Source organism: Chiroxiphia lanceolata, chromosome 6, assembly GCF_009829145.1.
Source record: "Chiroxiphia lanceolata isolate bChiLan1 chromosome 6, bChiLan1.pri, whole genome shotgun sequence".
NCBI classification, from domain to species: domain Eukaryota; kingdom Metazoa; phylum Chordata; class Aves; order Passeriformes; family Pipridae; genus Chiroxiphia; species Chiroxiphia lanceolata.
Genome location: NC_045642.1, coordinates 62383865 through 62408996, shown reverse-complemented (window position 1 = coordinate 62408996; position 25132 = coordinate 62383865). Strand labels below are relative to the sequence as shown.

Sequence of the window (25132 nt, the reverse complement as noted above, 5' to 3'; positions counted from 1 at the left end):
GGTAACACCTAAGGCAATGTTGAAGCACTGTGTCTTTTCCAAAAATTGCCCCTGTAGTAGTTTGCTCTTATTTAACTCGAGTTAAAAGCTGTGCCTGAAACACCTGACTATGAACAATTCTTCCCAGTGAAATCTTGTGGAAGCAGAACAAACAATTTTCTCCCTAATAAAAGCAAGACCTTCGAGACTGACGGAGCCAACAAGTTAATCAAGTTTCCTACTAAACAGGAAGTTGTGGGACTGTGGCAGGAGTAGTAAATCTGTGTTTTGGCTAGAGAGAGAGCGGAGAGGAATAATACAAATTAACCACTGGGGGGTTTGTTTATTTGTCAGGAAAATACCCTTCAAATGTACCACTTTGGGAAATATCCAGTCTGATAAGACTGGCAATAAAATGAAAGCAAGCTGCAGGAGCTTCAGAAAGAGGAAGGGTAAAGCCACCACAGGCATGAGGACCATTGTAATTAAACCAGTCCCACTATTAATATTTCTTAAGATTGCTACCACAACAGTTGTTATTACCACTAATTACAACTGCAGCAATACTTGCACTGCAGCAGGGTTTGACTCTTCTGCCCTGGGGGAGGATCCTAGTGTGTTGCTCAAACACGGAACAAAATTAACAGCCCCAACCCCAAAAGATGGTTTAAAATATAGCTTACAAAGGAGAATAAACTCACTGCTTGTTCCATTCTCATCCATATAAACCAAGCTTCCACTTTCAAGGACTTGCACGTTCTCCTGTCATCTGATGGGCAATTAGTCCAGTGCATCTCACAATGGTGGCAGCAGACCAAATCAAGAAGAGCAAAAAAGTACAGACAAAAATGCAATCATGTCATTACTGGACAACATATGACCACATTTTGCTTCAAGCTACCAAGCAGTGCTATGGGATGTGTGTATTCATGTGAAAATAAGCCCAACCAGTCATTGAGATATATACAAAATGGATGATTCATGATAATTGTTGCACTGGAATTGCTTGACAAAGAGAGAGAAGAAAGCTGTTGATTACCAGGCACCTCGAGAAAGACCGCAGATACAGATAAATTTAATGTTATGGTCACTGTGGACGTGCAAATTCCTGTCTGCAGACTAAAAGACAGGCCTGTGAAAAGAAATGAAGAAAAGCATGCTCATTAGATCCAAAACAACTGGGAAAAGTTGCACATCCACCAATTCAAAAAGGGTGGAAGTCACTGAGTCACAGCAGCTGAGACCGTTGAATAGGTCAATAACCAGCACTCAAAGGTCCTAATGGGCAGTGCACCCTTTCTAGCCTTAATCCTTTGAAATAGTAATGGCAGCAGAGGCCATAAAGAAAACACATAGATCATAGGCTAGTTTTGGTTCTTCAGCTCTTTGGGATTTATCTTCCTCAAAAAAACCCCAGCCTTATTGGACCCTCAGTACACTGGGAGACTTGAAAGTGTAAGTATTTGTTGGATCAAAATATGCATTACTTCAAAAGCATGAAATGCCTAGATATTGAAGGCAATAAATCTTCCTCTGTAAAATACATGCATATATAATTTATATGATAAGCTTAATACCGAGATTTTTAGCTTGGCTTCCAACAGACATGAGGTGCAGGCAATTATGTTCCCTCAGATCGAGTCCGTCTGTCCCCTCTCAGTCCCAAAGAAAATAACTTTTGAGCCCATTAGCCAATATCAACCAATTTTGGCACAGGGATGAAGGGTTTGAGGGTATTAAGTTCCCATATGCTCCGTGATAGTAGGTGGCCAGGTAGGAGTGGCAGACTCATTAGCACATGCCTTGAAGGAATGTCACCAGTGTAGACACAACCCTTTCTCAGACCACAGAGAGTCCAGAAAGACCTCATGAATGCTCAGATAGGGGCACATGAACCGACAGCTTGAGTCGAAACCCACACCAAAACACAAGACTTGTTGATCTCCTGCTGGTGAATCCACCCCATTTCTCCTTCTCCTTTGGTCCCAACGGCCGTGGTGGTGCCTTCAGAGCACCTTCCCATCCCAATCCTCCACTTACTGCAGTCATTTATTCCCATTTAATGGGAGCCCCCATTGCATTTTTGTGCCTTAACTCATAACTGTCGGGCTATCTCCTAACATATGGAAACAATTCATTTTCTTTGTCATCGTTTGGATCTGAAACTCGGGTACTCTGAAATGTAACTATACATGAATTTCCCTGAACTAATTACATAATATTTATCCTATTTTCTTTAAAGTAGTACTTGCTAGCTAAGAAATGAAGAACTGCATTGCTTATAATAAACTCTGCATGCTACATTGTAATCTAAACTGTACAGTTATATATGGTGAAGAACTAAAAGGTTTGAGTTATTCCCCTTGGCAAACATTTTTTTAAGGATTGCTTAAATAAGCAGTACAGAAACCAGATGTCATTTGGTAAGAGTATCTGAATGACCAAAAATTTGCTGTCTGGGTATTTTTTTTTTAAACTTTATAAAAACATGAGAAATTCTTTGGATTTATATCATATTTAGCAGCTGTGAAACAGTGCAAACATCTGTTTGTACCTATAGGGAGCTGACCTACGGGGTCCTCATCTCTTAATCACCAGGCAACAAGCTAGTCTCATATACATAGTTTATTGTTTTCTTTTCAGCTGCCTCCTGCACTTCAAAGTTTTTATACTCTCATGTTCTATTATCACGGCGAGAGGGACAGTTCATTCATTATAAGCCCAGATCTGTGCTCAACAAAATCGCCATAAAGCACTGTAGACACAGAATTGCCCTCAAACACAGCCATAAGAAGCTTTGAGTATGCCATAAAAATTGTTGCTTCCCTCTTTTTTCCCCCAATATTATTTGTTGTTGGTTTGCTGCTCTGGGTTTGTTGTGTTTGTTTTTTTTTTTAATATAAAGGCTGGAAGAACAGAAGATGAAAAGGAACAGAAGTCTTTTTTTTATAGTCAGTCCTACTGTGGAAAGAGGAGTTGACAAGGCAGCTCCATGAGATCCCATACACCATATTTTTCTAGGTTTCCACAGTTGTCAGTTGTTATAGGAAAAGACTGCTATCTTCTAAATCCGTACAGCATCCCAATGATTGGAAAGGAAGGAAAATAAAGTAACTTTAGTGGATATCCCCTCCCAAAGAGGTTCTCCTGCTATGCCTATGTCCAACACAAAGACTAAGTAAGATCCCACCCTCTGTTAGGACTTCTAATATAATGCAGAGCATGGAGGGGAAAACAAATTTATTTGAGAAGGGTTTTGCCCTGCTCATTACCATGTTATTTAGACACACACACACTCCATCCTTCAGTGATTAAACCAGGAGTAAATTCTTCAGCCTCTGTGATAATCTCTCCCTTTCCCCCCCAATGTACTATTGGCTTTGGGACCCTAAGTTTTATGCAGTGAGAGAAAGGTGCAAACAGTGGGGAAGAAAAGATTTGTGGACCTTGGACACGAGAGTGGAATCGGCACTCCCAGATATACTGTGAGAGCTTAAACCATACCCTGAACTAAGTCTGAAAACAAATGGGGAAACACTGTATGATTCCATCCCATTACAGTACAAATAAATCATTCCTGGAAATCTAAAACAAATGGCCCAAGCTCAGCTCTATGGATGATCCAAATGCAAAAAAGCTGCTAATTCTAAAAGGCAGATGCAAGTAACCAATTAAGAATGCAGAAAAAAAAAAAATAAAAAATTAAGGAGTGTAACTTGCTTAGCAGGAAGATGTTAAGGCCACAGAAGTGGGTCTTCCAATCACCTTTTTTGGTATTCCTGAGCAAGCATTCTTTTTTGCTTACGTTAATATGGAATGTATTATGACAACGTTCTTATGGATATCCATGCCTTTTGTCTATCAGTACTTGCAGATACATTCAAAACAGCTGCAAATATTTTTTAAATTATGTAAAAGTCCCAAACACTTTGAAAAGAATATTAATATCCCTTTAAAACAGCAGTGTGTTATATTAAATTAAAGATAGGAATTTAGAGAACAAAAAAAACCCCTTGTTAGCATTAACATTTTCACTGCTTTCGAATGCAGTCATCTCAGATAAGGCTTAGAATTATTTTGGTTAAATTTGAAAGCGTTATGGTGTTTGCACATTTAGGCGACAAAGCACATAATCACGCTTAAGAGATTACAAGGAAAGGTTTGTCTTCTCAAGGCTCAGCTGGTTTTTTACAACTATTCAAAAAGTTACATGAATTTTTTTATATAGCACCTCTTCCCCCAGCTTTGCTTCTTTTCAATCTGCAGATCATCAGAGCTGCAGTCCCATTCCCAGGGCAGACGGAGATGCTAATTCTCTTGGTGCTGCTTCCTCAGTCTTTGTCTCTGCAGCTATAAAAATTAAAAATAAAAAAATTTTTAAAAAAATTAAAAAAAAAAATTACCTTGGAGGGGTTTTCAGAAGGGATCTGGCAAGGGGAGATATCAATTCTTGGAATGAACATTTCAACTCTCTTCCAGTGATGGCCTTTTCACATCCATGACAAGGAAGTTGGCAGCAGGCAGGGAAGTTATGTGGCATGAGTGGATCTTTCTGTCCCCTCTGTTTTCCTTTCTTGAGGAAAGAAAAAAACTAATTAGTGCTTTTCCCTGGCCATAGGAGCAATGCCACAGCAAAAGGAGCATTGACCTTACCAGAAGATCACTGTAAAAACACCACAGGAAGGTGCTGATGATCAATGGGTCTCCAAGTCCAGGCGCAATTTCTTACAAATCCTGGCCAAGGGGCAGAATGAGAACCTTCTACCATCATCACATCCTTCCACATGGCATTTTTGGGGAATATCTGCTCTGCAAAGGCAGGAGGACTTGTGATGTGAGTCCAGCAGAAAAGAGAAGGGACTGTGATAAAGCATCCAGGAGAGCTCAAACACCACACTCTGAAATGGTCTCACAAAACCGCGTGTACGGGAAAATGACCAAAACTTGGAAAAGCGTTTCCTGGCTCTCGGGTCAACCACTATTTTTAATTTTAGGAGACACCCATTACATAACTTGGATGTAGCACAGGCTCCTTGAGTGAGTGCTTTTTTACATTTCTTCTGGCTGTTTCTTTTCTCATGGACTGCAACATCACGTCTTCTGGTCGTGTGTGTGTGCAGCTCCACTTTCTCCCTCCCAGCATGGACTAATGACATGTCAAAGACCAGGGAGGATGGGCCAAAAAGGAAAAAATAAAGCTGATTCCGTCGGCTGACTCCTTTAGTTACAACTTGTGTACTGTTGTTCCTTTTCCTTTTTTTAATCAATACAAATTTCGTGTCCCATAAATAACATTGTGTTTGTCAGCTCACTCACAGAATAATCAACAGTTAGTGCATGAGACTTTTCACCACAACGAAATAAGTTTGATGTTTACTCTTCCCAGAGATACCTATGAATTCTCCATTTCATTTTGTTCCTACCTAAAATACCAGCTATATTCTCCCAAAAACTAACCAGTGACTTGATTGCAGGCAGCTGAATGCCTTCAAAACTTTTGGAAACAATACCTTGTCCTAAATAGTTCCCACATCTGTGAGGCTCCCTTATCACTTCTGGAATCAGGATACAAGCCCTGGTCAGAAACTGCCTGCACTGCTTGGATGTCTCCAAGTGCTAATTCCTTGCTCAGGCTTCATGTTTTTTGGAGCAGCTTTGGGATATAACTGGCTTGATGGTCAGCTCAGGTTATGCTTATCTTTGTTAAAAACATGGAAGATTTTCAGTTTATCTATGTTGAAATATCAGCCCCTGAAATTAACCTCCAATTTATCTGAGGCTGGAAAAATCAGAGTCCCAGGACAGTTTGGGTTGGATGAGACCTTAAAAACCATCTCATTCCAACCCCCTGCCTTGGGCTGGGACACTTTCCACTAGACCGGGTTGCTCCAAACCCCATCCAACCTGGCCTTGAACACTTCCAGGGATGGGGCAGCCACAGCTTGTCTGGGCAACCTCTTCCAGTACCTAAATATTAACCCAGACCAAATTATCATCATAAAACTGCCAGATGATTCTTTGTTGGTTGCAGCGACCAAATATCAAAACAATATAAAATCTCACTCTTTATCTGTAACTTTTTAACTACTCGAGTGTTTTGCTCCTTCTGCCCTACTTGTTTGGACAGAGGCAAAGCAACGTATTCAATGCATTAGTATTTTTGCTTTTCACCTTTACCTTCCGCCTCCTGGGTGGTGTTTATCAAATCTGCTTTTGCACCTGTGCCTAATTTAAAGGTTATAGTTCATCCATTAACCCTGCTAACACCACCCAAGAGGCCAAGCAGCAATATTAATTTAGTGTTGTCTGGAACTCTGCTCCAAACATCAATTAAAAATAAAAAAAAAGGTTTCTAAACAATTTTTTAATATATAATTAGAGATATATAATTAGAGATATATAGTTAGAGATATATAATTATATATATAATGTGTTATCTATTATGTTTTTTTATTATCTACTAAAAGTTATGTATTATAGATCTTAGCCTAGGAGCACCATTTTTGACACCACAAACTCCTGTCCTGGGTTTCCCTCGAGCCAACCTCCTTCATGTGTGAAAAAACATTCTGCAATTCAGCAGTGGATGCTTTTCGTGTGGCATTCCCAGGAACCCCGGGAGTCATCACCTGATCTTCCTCATTCACCTGAACTATTTGCTGTTCTCTGGGAGTGTTTTAGGGTTTCTCCCCTCTCTTGTCCACACCAGCCCTGTGCTCTGTGCTCTCCACCCCTTGCATGGTGCACAGACCCCTTCCCACTGCAGAGGGAAAGCTCTGCCCCAAACTTCCCCTCCAAGGCTCTTGAGGAGGAGGAGAAAGCTTTGCACAGGAAGCACCCAGCTCTTTCCCAAATTCCCCCAGGTTTTAGCAGAGGCTCTGCTGCCCCACAGCTCATTCACTGTGCTGTGCTGAGCTGTTCTCCCTCCCTCTGCAACCGATTTATGGGCTCTCAGACCCCACAAGAAGCAGCACAGAGGAAACCAGCACCTGCACCCAACACACAAACCACCAGAGCAGGGAGCAGGTCCCACTGGAGGAGCTGAAATTTGCTGTATCTGCATGTGGAAACAGCTCTGCTATCTGTGCATGTGGTTACCTGGCAATTCCAGCGGACAATTTTTGGATTATAATTCCACCACCCGCTCAGCTACCAATTCTTTGCAACCTGTCCCTGCCAAGAAAACTCCAGGAGAAATAAAATCCCCTGAAAACTCTGCTCACAATGCTCTAGCACGGTGTTTGGCAGCTACCCTCCAAAATTAAGTGATTAAAGCAGTGCTAATGAGACATTCATCCCCTGCACCTTTTTCTCCTAAAATAAATATGCAGGGCTCTACATTACAGGTGCATGAAAAATTGCTTAAATAGGCATCTTGGAAGCACAGGGGAAAAAAAAATAAAGGACACTCTGGCAAAAAGTTCCCGAAAATACTTGAAAATATAACTGAATAAATAATCCTTTTTTTGGACTGAAATCTGCAGACCTTAGCAGATGTGTCCAAGCTAAACCAAATATCCAGGGAACTGGATCTACTTTCTGATGAGAAATAATGGAGAGCACTGCACTGGCAACGAGACAGGCTGGAGGAACCTACTGGTCTTTTCCAGCTCCGACTTCCGTGATTGCTCGGAGTTATCCTTAGGCATTGGCTTGATCCATCAATGAAGTTAGTTATTGAGAGCCCAGGCCCCAGGGCTGGCAAGCCCACATCCATATTGAACTGGAAGCATTCAAACACCCATGGAGTGAATAGGATTACTGGATACTTACAGTCAAGCACGTGCCCCTGTCTTTGTGGGAGTGGAAGCACCAGAAAGATGATGATATAAGAAAAGGGGGGGTAAAAATCCTCTTAGGTGAAGGAAAAATATGGGGGACATTTTTTTAAATTTTTTTTTCTAATATTTAAAAAATGCCACCTTTTCTGACGTTAAAAAAATGCCACCACAGAGGTGTCAGCTTAAATTATTAGGTAAAATACTAAGGCGAATGAAGAAATCACATTCCACAGACCTGCGTGGAGGTGTAAAGGGGATCTTTTCAGTGGAGGTTTCTTTTCCAGGCCCTGCTCTAACAGTACCTGCCATTGTATTTGCAGGGCAGGGTGTAAAATCTGCTTACAGGGGTTTTAGCTGCGCTGCTATACTTTTCAACCCACTCAGTTGCAGGGCACTGCTCCTCCGAGGGCAAAGCCCACGGCAAAACCCTTTTCCTCAACGGCGATGGAAGCAGGAGCAGGCCCTGAGTTTGTAAATATTAACTTATTTCTAATGTCAGATTATTTACTCTCCGCTCTTATAACCACCCCGGCCAAGTGGACGGGGTCCAAGTTTGTTAACAATAGCTCTTGGCTGGGACACGCCGTAGCAAAGGTTAAATCCTGTTTGCCTTATTCCAGCGTGGAGCCCCACGGACTCCACCGCTGGCTTTGGGAGGGTGACAGGCTTTGACACCGGGACCTGCCCCCAGTTTTGCAGGATGCAGAGAGCCCTGAGCGACCTGAGCCCTGAGCCTCCAAGCACAGCAGCAAGACCCACCACAAGGAGGGGCTGAGCCCCAGCCAGCCCGGGTTTGTAGCCGTCGAGGGCAGAATTTGCTGCCACACCACTCGGGCACATCCACCTGAGCCTTCTCCCTGGGGCTGCATCTCGCTTGCTGGGAGCAGCTGTGGCCATGGTGGGGATCTCGGTGAGAAAGGTGATCACAGAATCACAGAATGGGTTGGGTTGGAGGGGACCTTAAAGACCATCTCGCCCCAACCCCCCTCCACCATGGGCAGGGACACCTTCCACTAGCCCAGGTTGCTCCAAGCCCTGTCCAGCCTGGCCTTGAACACTTCCAGGGATGGGGCAGCCACAGCTTCTCTGGGCAACCTGTGCCAGGGTATCACCACCCTCACAGCCAAAAAGCCATTCCCCCCTGTCCTGTGTGTCTTCATGTGCACACAGGACACCCCTGTTTGCAAGGTCTGGTCTTACCTCCTCACTGATCAATCATGCAACAGCGAGCAGTGGAAAGTAGCTGCCATTTGACCAAAAACCTCCAAATTCACACCAAGAAACCAGCACTGGATGCCATGATGGACCATCCCAGAACACTCTCAACGTGGACAGAGGAATTGCCTGTACCAGAAGAAGCCCATCTGCACGCACAAAGGTAGGAGCAGCAGTGGTACTGACTCACCCTGCAGGCCTTCCTCAGTCTGTGTGTCATCCTGCTCTTCCTCTCAGCCCTCTCCTGCACCATTGGTGCCACTGCAGCAAAACATGCTGATCCACCAGGGCACAGGGCGTGCTCTGCTCGGCCTGACCCACACGGATGGCTCGCAGAGGAAGCGCTCGCCAAGGGGAGCCAAGTGGCCACAACGCCTTTAGCCAGGAGCACTCACATCCACAGACATTCCTGCCCTGATTAGGAAGGTTGAGTGGGAGCCAGGGGTGGGTCAGCGATCTCCTTCCTGCGGCTGCAGCCATTCCTGCCATGACTTGGATCACACCTCTCGGAGACACTCTCGGGTCGGGCACGGGAAGTTCACGGCTGCGAACGCGCCGGTGGGGAAGGAGGAAGAGCACGGGGATGGAAGGGAAGTTCACTGGGGTTCAGCCAAAGCTGGGTCTGGAAGAACAGGGGTCTGATAAAAAGGAGAGAGGAATTGCGATGGACGTGACGCCCCAGGGACTCCTCATCCCTTCTCCAGTCGCTGCAAGGTGCTGGAGGCATTGGAAATTAAGAGACAAGCTCCAACAAACCCAAAGCTCAGAGTGGACTGAAGAAAACATGGTACAGACCTCCTGCCACAGCTCACCTTGATGGAAATGGAAATCTTCAGGTTGGATCCTGATATTTCTCATCTCTTCCCCATTGCAAACCGTCCCGCTGAACTTGGACAGGTTTGCTGCACTGCACACGCTGTGTGCTCTACAACACAGGAAAGACTAAACAAATCTCTCCAGGCAGTCAGGGTCAAGCCATACCATTTTTATCCCCGAAGCCAAGAAGAAGGAGAAGATTGCACTTCCTAGCAGGGAAAATAACGACGCAGCAAAACGAAAAGAACAAGGGAAGCATTACTCAAATTATCTCCACAGCGAGTGGAGGGATGGGAGTCCAGAGAACAAAGAGATCAGATGACCAGATGGGACAGATCAAGCTGACCACAAAGCCTCTGTCCAGCATTTTTTGACAACTGACAGAGCCATATGTTCATGAGGACTGTGGGATAACTGGAAAGGCTGTGTGGACTGAGAGAGAGCCCGACCACACTTGGAGCTGCATGACTGCAGGGTATGAGCCAGGGTGTGTGACCCAAATCACAGCCCTGCACCCTGCGAAGGGAAAGGAGCTGGTAGATCATTTAGCTCACCTCATGATGGGCTCTGACCAGCCCTTCTCCTGGGTTTCCTCATGTTTGGTCCATCACTAATGAGCCATGTTCTGGGGGGAATTCTTAGGTCATTTATTTTACCGTCATGTCTGGTAGGAGAAGTAGTAGGACTATGGCTAATTAGGAAAGCAGACAGATAACACCAAACAAAGCCAAGGACAGAGGGATCGTGTCCATGCACACGAAGGATGGGAGTGACCCTTTCTGCCAGCTGCCCCATGAATGGGAACATCAACACTCCTGAAGGGAAGAAGTGGCACATCCCAGAGGGCCCATCATGGCCTTTGGGCGATGTCCCTATAAAAAGCACACTTTCCTCATTTATTTTGTCAGCTGCTCCTTTTGATTACTTAGTGCATTCCAAGGAGTGCAGGAAACACGATGGATGATGTTCTGCAAGGTGAAGGTGACAGTTTTCAGGAGTGATGAGTAATGGCAGGTACCCAGCTGGAGATGTGCAGGGACACTCAGCCCTGCCCTGGAAATATGCAGTTTGTCACCCACTAATGAGTGGGTTCTTACTACACATGGCAAATCCAAGACCCTCCTCAGCAGGACACAGGACCAACCAGCCACAACTACAGGCCGTAGTTTTTCCTCCTTAAAAATGAAGAGAATTTATCCCCATCATATTATGTAATTTTCACCCTGAGATAAGTGATCAAGAGGCCATTTCACATTGTGAGTTTTCAAACTGGCCTTGGGCTTTGACAGAGCCTTGGAGTCCCTTTACAACCAGAATAACACTAACAACTTAGAGCAAAAGTAAAAGAAGTGCCAAAAAGCATCAACCATGGGCAGAGGTGTGCTCCTGTCTGCCTGCAAAACATCTACTGGACACCCTCAAGCTGCACCACAGAAGCCCAAAGACCCCTCCTGTACCTCTTTACCCTGGACCTTGAAGCCCACACAAATCCCACACCATTACCTGGGTCCCCACATGACCCATATTTTTCTGTCACTTCCAAGAGGCCAGATTTTCCCTCCATCAGCACATCCAGCCTGTCCTCTGTGCCTTGCTGTAACTTCCCAAAACTCTTGCCCAGAGAAGAAAACACTACATCTTGCTTCTCATCCTAAAGGCTTGTGTGGTTTTGGGGATTGTGCTGCTGGAATTTATATCCCATAGGCTGCTGTTAGCCAGTGGGGGCCAAAAGCTCAGCAAATATGCATGGACCAAGACCCTGGTACTCCCAGTGCCACATTGAAACCTCTTGTACACAGTGAAGAAATGAGTCCAGAGGAGGACACCAAATTGATTAGAGGAATGGAGCACTTCTCCTATGAGGAAAGCCTGAGAGAACTGAGGTTGTTCAACCTGGACAAGAGAAAGCTCCAGAGTGACCTTCTTGTGGCCTTTCAGTACCTGAAGGGACTTCAAGAGAGCTGGAGAAGGACTTTGGACAAGTGCCTAGAGGGATAGGACAAGGGGGAATGGCTTCCCATGGCCAGAGGGCAGGGTTAGATGGGATATTGGGAAGGAATTGTTGGCTGTGAGGGTAGTGAGACCTTGGCACAGGTTGCCCAGAGAAGCTGTGGCCACCCCATCCCTGGAAGTGTTCAAGGCCAGGATGGGCAGAGCTTGGAGCGACCTGGGATAGCGGAAGGTGTCCCTGCCCATGGCAGAGGGGGGTTGGAACAAGGCAATCTTCAAGGTCCCTTCCCTGACCATTCTGTGGTTCTATGATTTCACGAACTAAAAAAGGGGAAAACCTTGTGAACAGGAACATTCATATTGTGACTCCACCACCCGAATGCTCTGAAGGAATCAGGGACAGCAGCACAGCCAAAAACTCAGCAGGGAGGGAGTTTCCCATCACTGTGATGGGAGCATTCCCCTTTGCCAGGACAGCACATCTGCTGCACGCAGTGACCATCACTCCACAGGGGCTGGACCCATGCAAGGAGCCCATCACTCTGCTCCATCCAGCAGCTCTGGGAGGGGGCTGTCTGCCCTTTCCCGTCCTCCCCCACTCCCTGGAGGCAGCAGTGCTTCCCAGGCAGATGGAACCAAAAACCAGGTTAGCAAACTCCATGCGAGCCCGTTCCCGCCGGATAATGTAAACAGGGCTGTCGGGTGCAGCGAGTGCTGCCAGGCTTTGATCAAATCCAGCTGCATGTCCGGCCTCTCCACAGGGCCATCGTCCTGCTCCCCTGCCCCGGCCTTCTGCTGGGAGGGGAAGGAAGCTCACGTGGCTCTGCGTCTCGCACCAGCAATTTTGGGATGCGGGAGAAATCATTCGGGTTATTGCAGGAGCTGCTCAGCGGTAGCTGGGGGAAAATTGCTCCCTGCTTTCAGTTCTGAGAGAGGAAAAAGTGGTGCCTTGAGTTTAGGGGCTTTTGGTGGGGTTTGAGCACAAATGTAGCCCAGTAATGGTTTTTGTCCACCAGCAAAGCCGAGGAGATGGGGCAGGATGTTCCCATCAGCCGAGCTGCTCATGGCTGACCCCTTTCCCCCCCTAGATCACTTCACCTACCCTGGTGAAATGGCCCAGGTTAAAAAAATAGCAACTGGGGGAGCGCAGAGCTTTTTACAGGTCTGGATCACCCCAGGGATGTGGTTCACATCCCAGTCTGCAGGTGGTTTCTCACCCAGCAAGGGTCACATCTCTCCTTACATCCCACCCAGCTGGTGCTGCTCCATCATCCCACGGGATCTGCAGGGCTTGGGCTGGTCCTGGCAAACACCCAGCTCCTGGGGTATGAGCACTGGAGGAGGGAAGGGGATGCAGTTACAGCTGCAGGGACATCCCCTGCCTATGTGCCAACAAGAGGTCTTACAAATAGTCATGTTTCACATCAAGTTTTCCAGAATACTCATATTTTCCTGCCTGCTACCTTTAGATCAGTTTTACCCTGCTGTTTTTTCTATTTATTACTGAAACTATATGCCTTTCACCTGTTATAAGGCAACCGCAGCCTTAGGAGAGACGGAGTGAACAAATTGGCTTTTTTTTTTGGTACAGATTTTGTCTACAACTCAGTGATCCCTGTGTTCTGGTTGGGAGAAAAGTGTCTGAGGCTGGAAAACACTACCATTTTCTGCAGCAGCCTTTTTGAAAGCAGTAACAGCTCAGTGAAGTGGTTAGGAGCTTACAAGGGCTCGGAAAAAATTACCTCCTTTTAGTAAGTGTTAATTATATGACTAATTAAATAGAGAGGAGGTTGAAACACTCTCCTAGTCATAACCTGTGTGCTCCCTGCCCGGTCCTTGCGTGACAGAGAAAACAGGGAATGAATCCTGTTTGGCCTTCATGGCAGGAAGTGGCTACTAAACCAGCTCTAACTTCTAATTTATTTACCTGGGAAGCTGTAAGGAACTGTTTTAAAATTGACCAAGGTTTCTGCTACTTAAAAAAAAAACCCAAACCCACCAGCCATTCAGTAAAAACACATTTGGAACCGCCTAAATTTTAAGAAAGAGATATAAAAGGCCACTTTGTTTATGTTTTTCAGCAATGGTATGTTGGCTCCTTTTTTTCCTAAATGACGGCGAAGAAAAAAAACATTATGTTAAATCTCTTATCTTCACACAAAGTGGTTGCAGCTATCATAAAACACACACATTGTGTCATTTCAAAACACAAATGGGCTCGTGGTCAAACATTCTTCAGATTACCTCCTCTCTTTTTTTTTCCTTTATGATTCTGTGGGCATTAATAAAGTTTAGCATATTCAAGTGAGGTGCTTTGTTCCTCCAGTGAGGAATCAATCACAACCTTCTGGAGGAGCACAAAGAAACCCTCAAAGGGGGTTTCTGGAATATGATGACTGCAAAGCCCTCCATGATGCCCAGTGCTGTGGCAACAGCCTGTCGCTGCTCCCATGGAATTTTACAGTGCCAAAAGAGATGGGAGTGGGGCTGTGATACAGAAATCTGGGGCCAACAGCAAGATGCTTGGTCCAGGGCCTCGTTTGACTGTGGGTAGCTCATTTAACCTCCCCATTCATTGGGTCAATAGAATAAGATGAAAAATCTCCTTCCCTGGGGGATTTCATTTCCATTCACTGGGAGTACATCTCAAACACTTCAGACCCGCAGCTTCAGGGCAAACCAGCTTTTTCTACAGTACCAGGATGATCTGAGCTCACCAGGCTGCCACAGGGGAGCTGGCAAGGACAGGCACTTCCACCCACTGTCCTCTCCCTCCCCACTGCCAAAAATCCAGGCTCACACAGCTGGCCTGCTTCCACCCACCTGGGCAGGACCTGCTGTTTGAGGGCAGGGCATAAAACCCCGAGCCAAGCCCAACTAGAGAGCATCAGCCAGCCCCAGCACTGGGGAAGCTTAGCCAAAAAATAAGCTCTAAATATAACAAAAACATGGGAGGTGGAAAGCAAACAGTGACTGTTAAGGTGTGCTGTGGCTCGGGAGGTTACGTGGGAGAGGTGGCAGCACAGCTGCACGCTACCCTGATCCGGTGAATATTCCATGAGTCGAGAATAAAACGCTGTCAGCAGCACAGCCCAAAGGATGTTTTGGCAAAGCTCAGCACTTCTGATGCTGCTGGGGCCACTGGGTACCTCCTGGCCACCTGAGCTAAGGGAGGGGTGCCCCGTTTCCCTGGAGCATCCACAGCCCCTCCGGTACATTTCCCTCAGGGAGGTTATGCACCCCAGAGTCCTCCTCTATCCCAAACTCCCACCCAGCACCTCCAGAGACCTGTTTGACTCAGAGCTTACTGTGGTCTCTGCTGGTTTTGCTTCCCACATCCTGCCCCATTTCAAGGTGACTCAAACAGAGATGTTTGAGTCATGTTTGCAGGTGTTCAACCCAAAAGGATCACACCACGATGGTCCAAAACTACAGGTGGATTTTCCAGCCCTCACTCATGAAGATTTCCACCCCCTTCCCCTTCCCTCTCTTTTTGGTGTTTTTAAAGGCTCAGTGGCTGCAGACAACTGAGATGTTGTGCAGGAAATACTGCTGGGAGGAGAAGTGTCAGAGAGTAAAGTGGCAGTGCCAACAGACTGGCACCATCCCTGGGCAAACGCAGATCATTTATATTTGACTGTGAAGCAGCCATAAGGTGTTCCAACCTGTGAGGAAGCAGAGAACCTGAGAGCCTTCCCCTCCCTTACACCTGGAGCTTTTCCATTCCGTGTTGACTCTTCAGCCTCCACCATTTCCAAATTACGCTATTAAAGATGTTCCCAAACAAGCAACTAATCAGGGAACCAGCAGGAGGGCTGACAGAGACTGACTGACGTGGAAAAGATACAAGATTTTTGAAAATGAGCAACTGAAAGAACAAGGATGGCTGGCACACACAACCAGCTACCCCACCAGCACATGCATGGCCAGTCAGCTCGTACCTCTGAAGCTGCCTTGGCACCCCAGTGTCACCACAGCAGAAACAGCCTGGGGCTGTGGTGATCTCGAGCTTTGAGGACCCAAACCCACCAGAAACCAAGATATACAGTAGTCGGTTTGAAACACATCATCAACCTGCATCCCCAGGGTTGTGCTTTGCTTTGATAGGTTGGTGAGTTTGAAGGTCTGTCACCACCACAGGGACACAGGAGGGTCATACAGGGACGACCAAACCACAGTTTGCCTGGGGAGAGGTTTCCTGCTGCAGCAATGGGAACTTAGGAGAGACAAACCCTGCAGGTCTGTGCCTACCAGCAGCCAGTTGGGACACTGCCAGACCCCATCAGCAGGAACCAGGAGGGAGGTCCCAAAGGCTGGAGAGTGGGTGTCCTCACCAGGTGGTTCACACACAGTGGTGGGAATGCCAGACATGACAACATGCAGGTGACACACAGAAGCCATCATCGCTTTACAAAAGTCATGCCCCTTCCCTCCACCCTTCCAACACCCAACCTGCCCCGCACTCTGTGAGCTGCTCACCCAGAGCCAACTAGTCCAGAGAGATAACCAGAGGGTGAAGGAGGTGAAGGAACAGCGGACACCTGGATATTCAAAATACAAAAGATTAAAAGTAGCACGCACTCTAAAAACAAAGGCTTGAACTTCAAAACAACCTGAACACACAATTTCAGGGAAATTTCTGGAAGCATCTATTACCATGAGAGCGATGGATTTAAGGAACTTATAGAGCCGACGTGCTGAAAACAGCCTTTGCTGGAGCGAGTCGGTCGTGAGTCACCCGCTCCGAGCGGGCACCAGCCCACGGCCGCCAGCAAACAAACACCCCGAGCTCCACACAAACACTGATAACACTTGTGCAGGGCAACAACCACGGGGCCTTTCGGCAGCCAGAACTAATCTATTCCCACTGTTGTTACGCCGCATTACTTCAGAGACAAAGTGGGGAATTTTTATTCCTCCCCCCCCCCCCCCGCTAATTAACATTTGTTCGCGCACAAAATGCGGGAGCCGGTGCCAACCGGACATACCTAGATAGAGCCTAATATTAGATTTCACAAAAGCATTCATCCTGTCTAAACAAACATCCTCCAGACAATATTAACCTTAAAATCTTTGCCCGAGCAGATGTTTGCGCTGCGGGCACGGCTCGGCGTCGTTTCCCAGGATGAGGCAAAGCCTCCACGTCCACGACCATCCCCGCGCTCCAGTTAACCCAGGCACCGACAGGAAAACACGCTGTTATTTTAGGAAGCTTTGCATAAAGCTTGGTTTCGAATTTAAAACCGGATCAGCCACTATTTGTCCCCAGCAGAGGCTTCGTTTAAGGTCTCCTCAAGTCACCCACTTTTTGTTACAGCCAGAGTCAACGTCCTGCTTTTCACAGCTGAGAAAATTCCCTGGCAAACGATACACGATGGTGATGAACCAATAATACGGTTCAGGTTCTGGCCGAACAGGCAAGAGGCTGAAATGGGAAAGCAAGTTTTTTAACAATTTGTTATACACAGTAGCAAGAAAAACAGGAAGTAGGTGTTTATTAGCAGTTTCCAAATATACCAGCCAAAATAAAACTCCCCATGCAGTCTGAGGTATTCAAAATACAGCGACGACCAGAATTCCTCAGATTATAAGAGGGTAATTAATCACAAACAGTGTTCACAGACCAGTGATTTGGAAACTTCCTTTTTATTGAAGATCTGGATCAAGAGCAAACTTCAAAGCAAGACTAATTGATCTGAGATTCATTGCGTCTGGGCGATAAAGCAAAAAAATAAAATATCATCTTGACCAAGCCAGGTCTGTGGTTTACATTCACTCTGCCCTGACAGCCCGTAAAGCACATTAAAAAGCCATTTTTCACCGAGTGCTATAGCGCTGACCTATTGCAACATAAAAGCTATTCATACACGGGAGACTGTCGCTTCCTCATAATCAGTGTATTACACCCAAAAACCAGCCGTGTTATTCCAGGCTTGTTCCTCAGGAATGTGAGCATATCTTGGAGACTGATTCATAAAAGGAAGAGAGCAGCCCACTTCTGGGCCAGGCTCACATGCTTTATTCAGAAGTGAAATTTCCGAATTTTGTTTGGCTTCAGCCAGCCCCTTAACTCTGCTAGAGCCGGGTGAGCAACTTGCAATGAACAGCTCAGTCACTAAATGGACTCGTTTTCCTCCCTCTTTTTCTAAAAATTAACTGAAAACAGTGGGGTTTTTACCAATTCTTCTTCATTAAGGTTGTATGCACATCCCAGCCAGGAGACCACCATTCACCATCAACCAGCACTCATTGCAATATTTATGATTTAACCTACACAATTTATCTCTTAAGTCATCTGCCTTTTTTTTTTTCCTCTCTTTTCCTCCTCTGGAGGATTCAACATGCCTCAGTGATACCCACATGTAAACACAATTCAAAACCCCATTCTGAATCCATCAGCCATAAGATAGATAGATAGATAGTTAGATAATATTTCTTTTATTTTTTTCTGTCACTCCGTGTTCTTGTCTAAAGTTCCTCTCCAGTTCTCTTGGAACCCCTTTAGGCACCAGAAGGGGCTCTGAGGTCTCCCTGGAGCCTTCTCTTCTCCAAGCGAACACCCCCAACTCTCCCAGCCTCTCTCCAGAGCAGAGGGGCTCCAACCCTTGCAGTATCTCCACAGCTTCCTCTGAACTCGCTCCAGCAGTTCCATGTCCTTCTCATGCTGGGGGCCCCAGAGCTGGACACAGAAGTCCAGATATTGTGCCTCTACCTTGTCTTTCTGGGTAGCCTGAGGAGTCACTGGCAAAAAAATACTGAGGTGACACCCCCTTCAGCCCTGGACCCGACAGGAGATTTCTGCATCATGAGGTGTATAAATGACCAATTGCTTGGAGAAGAAATTCTCATTTCAGCTGCCCCTGGGCAGGAGGTGAGCCCTGGCTCTGCCCTCCCAGGGGAGCTCTTGGGGGGGCGAAGCCAGGGGAAAGGTCTCCATCCTGCTAGGAAGGCAGAAGTCCCAGCCGGACCGTGGGATGTGGAGTGCTTGGATCACACACCAAACCCTCCCAAAGCCAAGACTTCCCACTTCAAACCCTGTCAAAACACAGACAGTGTGGATGCATCCAATTTATTCTCAATAGGTTTTGCAGACTCTCGTTTTGCTGGGCTGCTTTCCTGGAATCAAAGGCAGAAGTCTTTAAGCTGCCAGATCGCCAAAACCTCTGATAAAGATTTAATCCTAAATGCAGGCTGTGATTATTTGATTTCTGTTTTCTTCTTCGCCTGTTGTCTGCTGATATTTTCACCTGTGTCACCTGCTCTCAGCCAGGCAGCCCATTGCTGCAAACAGGAAAAATCACCACGAACAAAACCCTTTACAGGGGATTAAATTTCATCTAAAAGCATGTAATTCTCCGTAGCCAGAAGCAGTTTCTAATCTTCATATATAGGAACTTACAAGGCAAGGAATTCAAAGCCACCGGATTAAATGAAAAATGTGAATGAAAAGCTACATGCTGATACTCAGCTGACCTAGGCAAGTTACTGTACATTTTTCAAAGTTTTAAATTACCACTAATGGAAAACGTGGGGAGCAGGCCTGAAGTGTCTCTCTACATCATTCCTTTAAAAAAAAAAAAATAGAAGTCCAAAACAATGAATGAATATTTGCAGATTAGCCCCTGATGCTTTCCAACACGGTTGGCCTCACTTTGCTCTTACTGTATAGATCAGCAGGTATCATCAGAGTAGATTAAGACCAGCTGTTGGTTTCTAGTAAAGGAATTTCCCGAAAAGGTAAAATATAATTCAAGCTTAGCAGCCTAGATACTTAGGAAGAATAAAAACCTCTGCTCGTGACCGTAAAAAGCAGAGAAAAAGACATTATAGAGCATTTAAGAGCTTTGGTTTCAATTGTTTTATATTAAAGGATAGGTAAGATTAAATTGCTCAGACTCTTTATAAAAATAAAAGGGATTGTAAATAAAATTGGAAACAGATATACAACAACCAAGTTCCCACAGGTGCGTTTTCACCACTGGGGAAATACCCGTGTGAAATTCCAGTTTCCCATCATGTAAGGGGAGACAATAAATTCTGAAGTTACCCCGTTTGCCTTCGGACTTCGCCACAGAAGAAGTAACCTCTTGTCTGTTTAGACCCCAGTGTCCCTCTGTGTGTCTCACACCAAAGCAAAGGTTTGTGCCGCCCGCCGGGGGCTCAGCGCGAGATCAAAGCTTTGGGCCACTCACAACAAAACAAGAGGGTAAAGCCCAAAGAATCAAAGAGACAAAGGAAAGGTTTAAGAGATAAGGATCGGCCCCAGATATGATATTTCATCCAGATCAGATCCAGTGCAGAAGTTCAATTCAAAGTTCATAAGACAAAAATACAAAGAGATTGGCTTCGAGGTTTTGCTGTTCTCTATCTCCCCGGGTTCGCAGAGGTACTCCCATCTTGTAGGAAACAAAGATTCCACCTGTATCATGCAAAACCACATAACTTATCTCCTCCTCCAGGCTATGCATCTACTCAAATATGTATTTCAGGCATTCCTAACGCCCTCACCCAGCCCTAAACCAAACGCCTGCAGCTGCATCTCCCAAACAAGGTGTGAAGCTGTGGGGTAACCAGCCAAACCTGAAACCTGCTCCCTTCCTTGGAGAAAGGCACCTCTCTACTCACTGAAGATCAACCAAGTCGACATGCTGAAACATCTGGAGCTAAATCCTTTAAAAACTAAAAAAAAAAAAAAAAAAGGAAAAAAACCCCCCTGCACCTCTGGATTTCTCAGAGGCGCCAAACTTGACGCATATTATATTATATTTACAGCTATAATTGTCTTGGCTTACAGGGCAGTGCTTGGGAATTCCTTGGTTGAAAGAGTCCATTGATCAAGAATTTAGGAATGGTAGGACAATGGCTGGGGAGGTCTGTAGGTGTCTGAAGGAAGAAGAAGCAACTGGGAACTGAAATGTCATAGCCCTTGGGCAAGGTGTGCTCGCTTGGCACTGCCTCACCTGGGAACAGCTCATCTGAATGATGTGAAAACATTATCAGTGACTCTCAGTTAGTTGCAAGCAGGATTCCAGCAACTGCAAAGTGCTGTGCTTCAACAAAATCCTATAGCTCTTCTAAGCATTCATAAAAAACACAACAAACACAGCATATTCCTCACAGTGGTGGAGATTCTCAGCTTTTGTCATAGAATCATAGAATATCCTGAGTTGGAAGGGATTCACAAGGATCATCAAGTCCAGCTCCTGGCCCAGCATAGGACAATCCCATAAACCACACCTTGTGCCTGAGACTACTGTCCAAATGTTCCTTGAACTCGGACAGCCTTGATGCCATGACCACTTCCCTGGGGAGCTTGTTCAGTGCCCAACCCCCCTTTGGGGGAAGAACCTTTTCCTGATATCCAGTCTAAACCTCCCCTGACACAGCTTCATGCCATTCCTCAGGTCCTGTCACTACTTTCCAGAGAAGAGATCAGCTTTGCTTTTACTTCATCCCAGTCCTTGTTACAGTGGCAGATTCACCAAACCACAGGCAGAACCACCCTGTGTCACATGGATGGATGGATGGATGGATGGACAGATGCTTCAGGGGTACAATCACCACAAGCAAGTCCCCAGAACAGCCCCAGCTACTGCCAGACCAACACAGACCTGTGCAGCCCTTTGGGGTGGGCAGGTCACAACGCACCTGACGAGGGCTGGGCCACAGCCATCCACAACCACGCAGGAGAACAGCAATAAGTGATGGAGATGCCTCGTGCCTGCACACAGAGAGCTCTTAGGGGTGTCAAGCCTAGGAAAAGGGCTCAGCATGACTATATACCACAGGTTTTTGAAACAGCTATGGCCTAAGCACATTTTTGATTATATAACTCGCCAGTCTTGTGCAATGGTTTGCAGACGTGGGTTATTTCAGGCAGGGGTGGGCAGAGTGCTGAGCTGCCTTATGTCAGGTGAGGTTTCCACCTGAACCCACCTCCAGCAGAGGCTGCTCTTGCAGCTTCACACCCTTTCACTCACTTCCCTCACCCCACTGCTCAAATGGACTCACCCTCTTCCACAAATATTTACCAGAACACCTACAAGCCATTGCTTTCACCCCGTTGTGAAAGAGAAGAACTTCCTAACCTTGGGAAGCACCAAATCGAAGGCAGCAGTAGGATGCAGCAGAGGAGAACACAGAAGAGTCAAGGAAAGGTTTGCAAGCACTGATGAGCATCCCTCTCTGTGCACAGCACGGGTCAGGTGTCACTGCCTCTGTTGCACAAAGCTGAGGGGGGGGGAAAAGCATAGAAAAGGGGGTTTAGAAAAGCACAGTGTGAAAATTGACCAGAAGATACAGTTCTTAAGTCTGGTGAGTCCTGCAGGCTTGTGGTCAGGTCAAACTGGTTAAATATGGGCTGAAAATATACAATATAGAGCAAATGGGTCAGGGCACAACACAGCATCCTTTCTCTTACAGGGATGTTTTTGGCATTAAAATATTAAAGGTATCGTTAGGCCTTGATGGGGTAAATGCATCCAGTGACAATGAGATTGCACCTGAGCCATGGGATCCATGCACAGCCTGCTGCAGGCTGGCAGTGAGGTCTCCAGGGCAAAGAAGCATTTTCTGAACCAGACGGATCCTGTGATGCTTTCCCAGGCACCAGCATAGCCCTGGATTATCCCACTGAGTTTCCACCGTGGAGGAACCTGGACCCCAAAAGCCGGTGCCTCCCGAAGGATCCGGGTTGTGCTCGCAGGGAGAACACGTGGAATGAAGGAAACCACATGGCTGTTTCAATACTTTCTGCTTTGAAAGAGGTTTGTGAATAACTCACACGCAGCACCCTGGCACGTGAAAACCTTAATTAGAGGCAGCCTGGAACACGAAGACCAACCCTACCACTGCTTATCTGGTGCAGCACAAGTACATCAGCTCCAGAAGTTTTATTTCGGCCAGGGGGGAAGATGGGTCCGTGTCAACACCACATACAAACCAACCAATTGCAGGATATGGGGGTTTTTCATTTTACCCCCCAGAGATCACACACCTGGTGAAGTTCCCTTACATGTTATCTCCTAAGGTGTTTGCACAACATCCCCACCACAGATACATTGGCCACAACTGTCGAGCATAGTTCCAGTCTCATAAATCTTCCAGCAATTGCGAGGCCTCATTCAACCTCCCTGTGAGATAAAACAACTGCTGCATCGTGGGATCATGGTGGTTTTGGGATTTTTTTTTCCTTTTTCTGTTTCTTTCCAACACATCAAGGCTATGAAATGACAGCAGCAATGTGCTGGTCAACAGTGCTTCTGCCACGAGGCTGTGCCTGGAGCACTCCAGGGTTTCAGGGCCATGGATTTCCTGTGGATTCCAGGATTTCAGTCCTTGCTGGTCTGGTGACAAGGTGATCCTTGAGCGTATTAAACACGGAGATACCAAGGCTGGGATGCAGGGAAGGTGAGTACCTGGGCACTTGTATTCCCAGAGAAGCTGTGGCTGCCCCATCCCTGGAAGTGTTCAAGTCCAGGTTGGATGGGGCTTGGAGCAACCTGGGCTAGTGGAAAGTGTCTCTGCAGGGGGTTGGAATGAGATGGTCTTTAAGGTCCCTTCCAACCTAAACCATTCCATGATCTTCTCAGCATTTGCTCAGACACAGATGGGAGACCCGTGCAAGCCTGGGAAGGGCTCCTCCTGAGCTCAGTGGGTTTGGATGCAACACCAAGATTCAGCTTGAGCTGGGAATGTTTTCCAGCAGAAATTACCCATCACGTTGCTGGCTGAACATCTGCTGAGTCCTCACCATGAGATGTTCAGTGTGCGCAGGGGAGCTGCTGAATCACAGAAATCTTAAGGTTGGAAAAGGCCCTTAAGATCATGGATTTCAAAAGTGCTTGTGCCATTTATTCTCTCCAAAGTGCCCAGGTCCATGTGCCACGGTATCATCACTTCCAGCATCACGGGAACAAAAAGAGCTGCTGTAAGGCCAAGTGTAGCCTGAAAAGGGGGTGCACATCAACTCACCTCTGCTGCCCAGAGCACCCTGTACCTGGGCAGACAACACTGAGCCTGAGAGCTTCATCCCGTCAGGAAAGAGGTGGGATTGCCTAGGATGACCCTCCAGCAGAGTCTGACTACCCTGCAGTGATTGGAACCCACACCACTGCTGGGACTTGGTGCATCATGTAGCAATAAGATAAAACAACTCAAAAACCAGAATAAAATAGTTTAGACAAAACTATGCCAGAAGTAAAAATAACTGGTTCTTCCACACATCAGTTGTGGGGGTTTATTTTTATTTTCTTTTACTATTATTATTGCTATTGTTGCTGTCATTATTATTATTATTATTATTATTATTATTATTATTATTATTATTATTATTATTTATAATTAGTTCTTACAAGGTAGATCCTATGGCAAGACAAAGAAGATATAAAAAGAAGAGGAAAACTCTTCCCATGTTAAATTTTTCTTTTGTATTTAGTAGTCTTGAAGCTTTGATCTGAAGAAAATGCCAAAGGGAGCAACTGATATGTCTGTTTTTACCTGGTTTTAAGTTGTCACAGTAGTATCCCACTTGCTGAGTTTTTGAAAAGGCTCAAGGAATCAGGTGGGGTTGAAGAGAAGTCAGAGTCACAGTCACCTGGATGACTTCAATATTGTGCCACCTGTTTAGATATTTGGTTAAAATAAAGAAAATAATAAAATATCACAAAGGATGTAAAATGAAAAGGTTGGGGGAACTTCTATAACCACACTTAAATGAAACTAAAATGAAATTGAATTAATAGGACTAAATGAATATAATAAAATTAAACGAAAACAAATTTCAGTTAAACGACACCAAAATTTTTAATTTTGCACTGGAACCAAATCAGGCTTTTTGGAATTCCAGAATTACTTTTTTTTCCCCTTTATCTTTGACCAAATCCCATAGTTGACTGGAAAAAATACAGTTATAAAAGCTGCAAGTGAATCTGTTGAACTGTGATTTTGGGCCCCACCTGAGCAAAGGTGAAACAATATCCTTGTCCACAGTCCCATGGATCTCCCAGCAATTATATAAAGATGAAGTAGCATTTGTAGTTACATACCTTTAGATCCTAAAGGATTTCATCCTTCTCAGCCACAGGATACTGAACCAGCCCTTCTATTCCTTATTTCCTCAAACAAACCATAGACTCATAGGATGGTTTGCGTTGAAAGGGACCTAAAAGACCATCTCATTCCAACCTCTGCCGTGGGCAGGGACACCTTCCACTATCCCAGGTCGCTCCAAGCCCCATCCAACCTGGCCTTGAACATTTCCAGGGGTGGGACATCCACAGCTTCTCTGGGTTACCTGTGCCAGGGCCTCTCTACCCTCATCATAAAAAATTTCTCCCTTATATGTAGTCTGAATCCATCATCTCTGAGTTTAAAACCATTACCCCTTGTCC

The 25132-nt window shown here is 45.9% G+C and overlaps 1 long non-coding RNA gene across 1 annotated transcript; it reads right to left on the bottom strand.

Annotated features, from left to right (window-relative positions):
* Positions 1-691: 691 nt before the first annotated feature.
* LOC116788556 lies at positions 692-5042 on the bottom strand. Its single transcript, XR_004357685.1, has 3 exons — positions 4633-5042; positions 4383-4552; positions 692-1111 (listed from the first exon to the last, which is right to left on the bottom strand). It is a non-coding gene; the product is annotated as an uncharacterized LOC116788556 (long non-coding RNA).
* Between the last annotated feature and the right edge of the window lie 20090 nt (positions 5043-25132).